The sequence below is a fragment of the Lathyrus oleraceus genome, chromosome 5 (genome assembly GCF_024323335.1).
Source record: "Lathyrus oleraceus cultivar Zhongwan6 chromosome 5, CAAS_Psat_ZW6_1.0, whole genome shotgun sequence".
NCBI lineage: Eukaryota > Viridiplantae > Streptophyta > Magnoliopsida > Fabales > Fabaceae > Lathyrus > Lathyrus oleraceus.
In genome coordinates, this window is record NC_066583.1 from 53,028,820 (window position 1) to 53,036,442 (window position 7,623).

The following is a 7,623-nucleotide window of genomic DNA, read 5'->3' on the forward strand; positions in this document are numbered from 1 at the left end:
GACTCATCCTAGCCATTAGAAAGTAGTGAGATAACTGACTCCGGTTCCGACTGGGGTTGGTTGAGACTCGATACTACACTCTTTGAGATTGGACTTTAGGGAAGCTTTGGTCAACCACTTGGTGTTGCACTGAAGTGGACTTAAGGAAAGGTCAATGATTTGAGATCCTTCTAGAACCCGGTTACTATTCTAGGACAGGTTGAACCAACCAAACTTCAGTGGGGAGGGTACTTACCTATGGGACTCATGCAAGCTTTAAACTTAGGAATGATTGTTGTGTGACTTGCTTGTGCTTGTTGTTTACTTAACATCATAACATCACAACATCATAACATCATGGCATTGCACTAACCATTTCAAGGACTCTAAACATTGAAAACCTTTCATACATTGCATAGCATAACATACATTGCATATCATAACATAACATTGCATAACAGGTACTCTAAAGGGATCAATGTTCTCACGATCTTCCTATTGCAAACAGAAAAATGGCTCTCGAACAAACTGTCAAAGATCTCCAGGCTCAGAATGCTCAATTCCAGGAGATGATGCTGAGCTTATCCAAGGGGCAGGAAGAACTGAAGGCTCTCTTGCTCGAGAAGAAGAAAGACAAGAAAGTTGTGAGTTACATTAACCCAGGAAGAAGGCTTAAAGGACAGGCTGCAGGAGTCAAGATTAGAATTCCGAAGGATCAAGAAGAGGAGACAGAGAACGATTCAGAAGAGGAGAATGTTGATCTCTTTAACCATGAGGACGACGATGAAGATTATGAGAATGAACAATACTCTCCAAGAGATGGCAAGTACAAGTTGTTGGAAGAACGTATGCTAGCTATGGAGGGTCAGAAGGCGCTCGGTCTGGATTTCGAAAGCTTGGGACTGGTCTCTGATGTGGTCATTCCTCGCAAATTCAAGATCCCCACGTTCACTAAATACGATGGGGCATCTTGTCCTCAGATGCATCTGAGAGCTTACGTGAGAAAGATTCAGCCGTATACCACTGATAGGAAGCTATGGATCCATTTCTTCCAAGAGAGTCTGTCTGGCACACAGTTGGAGTGGTATTATCAACTCGAGAGCTCTAACATCCACACCTGGATTGATTTAGCGACAGCTTTCTACAAGCATTACCAGTATAATTCTGAATTGGCACCTACTCGGTTACAGTTGCAGAATATGACTATAGGCTCTAAAGAAAGCTTCAAAGAATATGCTCAAAAATGGAGAGATTTGGCTGGCAGAGTCAAACCCCCCATGACTGATCGAGAATTAGTGGACATGTTCATGAGCACACTGACTGGCCCATTCTACAGCCATCTATTGAGAAGTTCCTCATCGGGTTTCACTGAACTTATATTAACAGGTGAGCATGTTGAACACGGCATTCGAAGTGGAAAGATACAGGCGGCTACCTCTGATCCTCCGGAGACTCCTAACGACATCACTGCCCCTCTGCCTAACCATGACGAGACTGTCAATGTTGTGGAAGATGCTGATAACGATTGTGACTTGGATAGTTGGTTTCTCCTAACAATTGGTGACGGACTCAATAATTGGAAGGCTGAAGACACCATCCCGATTTCCTTTATCAGGAGTAATTGTTATTGCTTATTTTAATGTATTAAATTTTGTTAAAGGTTTTGTCATTTTTATAAGCATATTCACATTCAATAAATCAATGGACCTTTTTGCATTCAAATATTGCGCTCTTTATCTTTCCTGTCATCTTTCAAATAAGCTATGTTTTCTTGCACACACTCACGTAACAAATTGCGTATCCATATCCACTCTGGATCCTGTTGATAATAATTCTGCTACTGTTCATTATGACTTTGAAAATCCGATCTACCAAGCCGAGGATGGAAGTGAGGAAGATTGTGAAGTACCTGAGAACTTGCCAGACTGTTACTGCAAGAAGAAAAGACCATACAGCCGCAGGAATAATCAATTGAAACTGTGAATCTGGGTACGGAAGTAGACAAGAAAGAAGTCAAAATAGGAGCAGGCTTGGAAAACAGTGTCAAAGAAAGATTACGTCGGATGTTACGTGACTACGTAGAGGTTTTCGCTGGAAAAATCAAGAGATGATATGGAATGATGAATGTCAAGAAGCTTTTGACAAAATCAAGAAGTATCTCCAAGAACCTATAAATCCGATGCCACCAGTTGAAGGAAGACCTCTAATCATGTATTTGACCGTGTTAGAAAATTCAATAGGGTGTGTGTTGGGGCAACATGACGAGTCTGGTCGAAAAGAGCATGCAATATACTACCTTAGCAAAAGGTACCGACTGTGAAACAAGATACTCACAGCTCGAGAAAGCTTGTTGTGCTTTGGCTTGGGTTGCTCGCCGACTAAGACAGTATATGTTGAATCATACCACTTTATTGATTTCTAAGATGGATCTTATCTTATATACATCTGAGAAACCTGCTCTCTCCGGAAGAACAACAAGATGATTACTGAACTCTGGACGCAGTTCAAAATAAAACACCATAACTCTTCCCCGTACCGGCCAAAGATGAATGGCGCCGTGGAGGCTGCTAATAAGAATATTAAGAAGATCATACAAAAGATGCCAGTAACATACAAAGACTGGCATGAGATGTTACCCTTTGCTCTTCATGGTTATCGCACTTCAGTGCGCACTTCAACAGGGGCAACTCCTTTCTCTTTGGTCTACGGAATGGAAGCCGTTTTACCAGTGGAAGGCCAGATTCCCTCTCTAAGAATTATGAAAGATGCAGGCTTAGATGAAGATGAATGGATTCAGACTCGACTCGATCAGATAAATTTGATTGATGAAAAGAGACTCGCGGCTGTTTGTCATGGGCAGATATATCAGAAGCGCATGACCCAGGCATTTAACAAAAGAGTCAAGAGACAGGTGTATCAAATTGGCGACTTGGTGATCAAGCGTATCATTCTACCACAAGGTGATTCTAGAGGCAAATAGACTCCCACATATGAAGGGCCATTTGTAGTTAAGAAGGTATTCTCTGGTGGAGCCATGATACTTGCTACAATGGATGGCGAAGACTTCCGCATCCCGTGAACGCGGACATAGTTAAAAAATACTACGCATGAAAGAGACCCGCTAGGTCGACGTACCTAGGCAAAAGTAAGGGCATCCCGGCGAACCAAAAGGGTTCGGGCAAAAATTAGGGATAAACATATAAAAATGTACACCCGGCAAGTCGAAAACCTGAAAAGGTGGCTTGGGCAAAAAAGGGTATCCTGGTGGACTGAAAACCTGAAAAGACGGTCCAGGCAAAAATTAGGGATTAAAGCGTATGACTATGTCCCGTTCTCAGTCAGCTTCACCCAAGTCAAAGGGACTGAACAAGCCAATCACTTCTATCCGACAGCAGGAGATGAGACGCTTGAAGACATAATGACAGTAGCAGAATTAAAATCAATAGGACTTTTTCTTCATAGCTTTTCTTTGTTGTCTCGACGATTTCCTCTTACTAGGATTTCTGTCTCCTTGTACACAAATTGCCTGTTTATAGGCCCACTTTCAAAATCAATACAATTTTATTTCCAAAAGATGCTTTTGTTACTTTCTCTGTTTTGTTTGCATAAACGTCCATTGATTTAATTCGAATTGATATATGCATTTGAATATGATTGATGTTTACCGAAAATACATGCATAAAACGGAAATAGCAATTACTAAAAGACTTCAGGATCGAGGAGAAGGTCTAACCATGCTTTCCAATGGATCCGGTTGCTAATTCTATTCCCCAGCAAAAACCAGTTACTCCCTAGAAGAAATTGGCATCACCAGACAGACTGGTCATCTCTTCCACTCCCAGCCAGGCTTCTGTTGAACATTTCTCCCATCAGACAGAAATCAAATACCCCCAGCTAAGAAAGGGTCATCAATACAAATATCTCCAACCAGGATATGGGGATTTATTTTCCCCTGGCAAAATTCTCAGACGCATAAGTCATTCCATGCATCATTTCACATCACATACATGCATACAATGTTTGCATTTATTTTCAAAAGAACTAAACATCTCATGCATCATGACATGGCATGAAGCTAACTTTATTTTTCAGGTTAATTATCCTCCGGATACAGTCAAAATAAAGATCCATTCAGGAGAACATCTTTATCGATTACATTTACATCTTTTAGATATAATCCACATGAACATCCGTTCGGACAAGTACTCTGATATTCTCCTAATGGCGGCATCTTTAAGCCCATCCCAGATATTCATTGCAAATACAACATATACAAATACTATCAGATATAGCCTAGCGTACGGTTCATTCTGACTCAGCTCAACACATGACTCCTTCAACTCAGATACGATCTAACGTACGATCCATTCTGACCTTCAACTACTCCAATACGGTCTAATGTACGACCCAGTTGGACCTTCAAGTCCTCAGATGCTGCCTAGCATACGGTACATTCCGGGGTGTAGTCTAGCGTACGACTACTTTCTTCTTCAGCTACAGCCTAACGTACGGCTCATTCAACTACTCCAATACGGTCTAATGTACGACCCAGTTGGACCTTCAAGTCCTCAGATGCTGCCTAGCATACGGTACATTCCGGGGTGTAGTCTAGCGTACGACTACTTTCTTCTTCAGATACAGCCTAACGTACGACTCATTCTGCAACTCAAATACGATCCAACGTACGACCCATTTGGATGTTCATCCCCTCGAATACGATCTAGCGTATGATCCATTCTGATCTTTATTCCTCCGATACTACCCAGCGTACGGTACATTCTGAAACGTGGTCTAGCGTACGACTATCCTTCCATCCTCAGATACAGCCTGATGGACAACTCGTTCTGCAACTCCAATACAGCCTAACGTACGGCTCATTCTACAACTCAGATACGATCTAGCGTACGATCCATTCTGATCTTTCATCCCCAGTGAAGTCACCCGCCTAAGGGACAACTCACTCTGTTATTCAGATACGATCTAGCGTATGATCCATTCTGATCCCTTATCCCCAGTAGCGTATGACACACTCTGACTCCCCAGCGAAGTCGACAGCCTAATGGATTACTCACTATACGGTCTAGCGCATGACCCGGTATGACACCCATGTCTTCAGATATCGTCTAATGTACGACGCACTCTGGAGCTCTCATCATCAAACTTCCTGGATGGCATCTTTAAACCCATCTCCGTCAAGACTAATTGACAAGTGCAAATTTTTGGGGCATTCTAGTGTTCAATAATCTTCCACCTCCAGACCACGAATGGCGTACATACCATTCTAACTCTCTCAGTTCAAGAATATTGAACAGGGGCAGCTGTCATACCCCAAAATTTGCCCATTAATTTTGCAAGACATTTTTCAAGTCACTCCAACTCATTACTCAAGGCATTGACCTTAAAGGAACAAAGACCCATCTCACGGATGCCCAAATCCAGAAAATGGCCTAAACTGGCTTGCTCGCTAGGCGAGCAACTCCTTCGCCTAGCGAACCCTTCACTACGCCATTCGCCTAGCGAAGCTTGCGAATACCAGAAAATTCTGGGCTTCATTCTGAGCCCATCAGGTCACAAAAATCATTATAAATAGCAGAGCTTCATTCAGAAAAAGGGGAACGAAAACAGAACGGAAAGAGGAGATAGAAAGAAGGCACAGCAAACCCTGGAGGCTAACCCAGAGAATTCAGAGCAACCCTAAAGGAAACCCTGAAGGGAACTCATCTGCATCAAGGTTACCTCCGCCCAACTCAATCCGGCGCCAACCCTAAGAGTGACTTGCCAATTCAAGGTTGCAATTCAGTCGCAAACAGGTTTGCATTACTATTACCGCTTTATGTTCTTAACTTGCATGTGGCATTATGATTGAATCTATAAAAATATCTTAAGTTTTTGCATGTGAATTTAAGTATGTATGAATATCTTGAACGTTCGACCATGTAATTTCTGTAATGGATGCCATAGGGTTTGGAGCTTTCTGGCATTGTACTGTTACCAAAACCAGAACCCGCAGCCGCTCGCTAGCACATCGCTAAGCGAGCATGCAGCGAGCATTCACTAAGTCTTCGCTAGGCGAGGCAGGAGCGAACGTGACAGTCGTTGATTTTTCTGTCCTGTTTTATGCTTATCTGATCTGTTTTATTCTAACCGTGCGTTATTTTGCCTGACATTCCTACCGCTGTGTTCCTTTTGTTTGGTGCAATTCTCGATTGCACCCTGATTTGGTATTCTGACCTGTTTGCTGGACTTTGTAAAGGTTCACATACTCCCGAAAAAGGTAGCTGGCTAAGGTATTCCACTTTATTTGTGGGATACCCTTGTGGGGATTCATCCTAATTACCTAATTGATTTTAATGTGGAGATTCATCCTAATTACTTAATTGATTTTAATGTGGACCTAATCACCTAATTGATTATAATGTGGGGATTCGCCCTAATTATCTAATTGATTGTAAAATATTGCCTTTGAATATGTGATCTTGGACCTCTCTTTGTTGCCTTACGATATTACGGTATTATGGTCATGTCCCGCGAATGTGGGGATACACTTAGCAAAGACCCTTCGATTAAATCATCATGTCCCTATAAAATAAATCATTGTCCCTCGGGTGTTGCCTGCGAATATATGATTTTGTCCCTCGATGACCCGTCGTTGTAGCCTACGGTTAAATGATGATCGTCCCTTCGAATGCTAAGGTATCCTTACAAATGTTGCCTTCAATGACCAAACGATGACCCTACGATGTCCCTTTACATCCAAAGGGATAAGACTACTTACTTCTCAATAGTAAGGACAGTTTTACCCTCATAAGGATAGGAAATGCCCATAAAGACCTTGGGTGGGTATAACTCTTAATTGCTGGCTCACAACCTAAAACATTTTTCATACTTCACACTTTGCAAATACTAGAAAATCATCACTTGGTATACATTCGTACTAGAATCATTGCCAAGTTATATTTTTCTAAACCGCTTTCAAAATTAAACGAGATAAATACTTTGTATACATTCGTACAAGAATCATTACAAAGTTAAACTCTCCTTTCAAAACCTTTTTTTAAGCAATTCACAAACACTTTTTTCAGACAAACCTAAGTGATCAAGCAATTAAGAGCCCATGTATAACCATGGATACAAAGGGTGCTAACACCTTCCCTTTGTATAATGTACCTCCCGAACCCAAAATCTAATTAAGGTCTTTCCTGTTCTTTTCCACCTTTCCTTATTGGATAAAAGAAAAGTCTGTGGCGACTCTTGCTATCCGCGACATTTGCTTTCCAAAGCAAAAACACACAAAGTCAGTTCACCGTATGACAATCACTAATCACCTTTTCTTTTTCAACTTCAAAACCTTTTTCCATTTTCTCAATTTTCTCTTCCAAAACTGAGATTTGTTTCTTTTGAGATGATATAGTTTTATAGAAAATTTTGCATTCATTTAATAATTCATCTATGACACCTTGCACATCATTATCAAAAAGCGAAAAATCATTACTAACCTCATTTACTTCATCATCGGAATGGTGTGAGGCCATTAATGCTAGGTTTGCACTTTCATCACTATCCGAGTCGGATGACGAGCTTATTTCGTTATCTTCCCATGCGACATAAGTCTTTTTGTACTTGTTCTCCTTCTTGCTTTTGAAT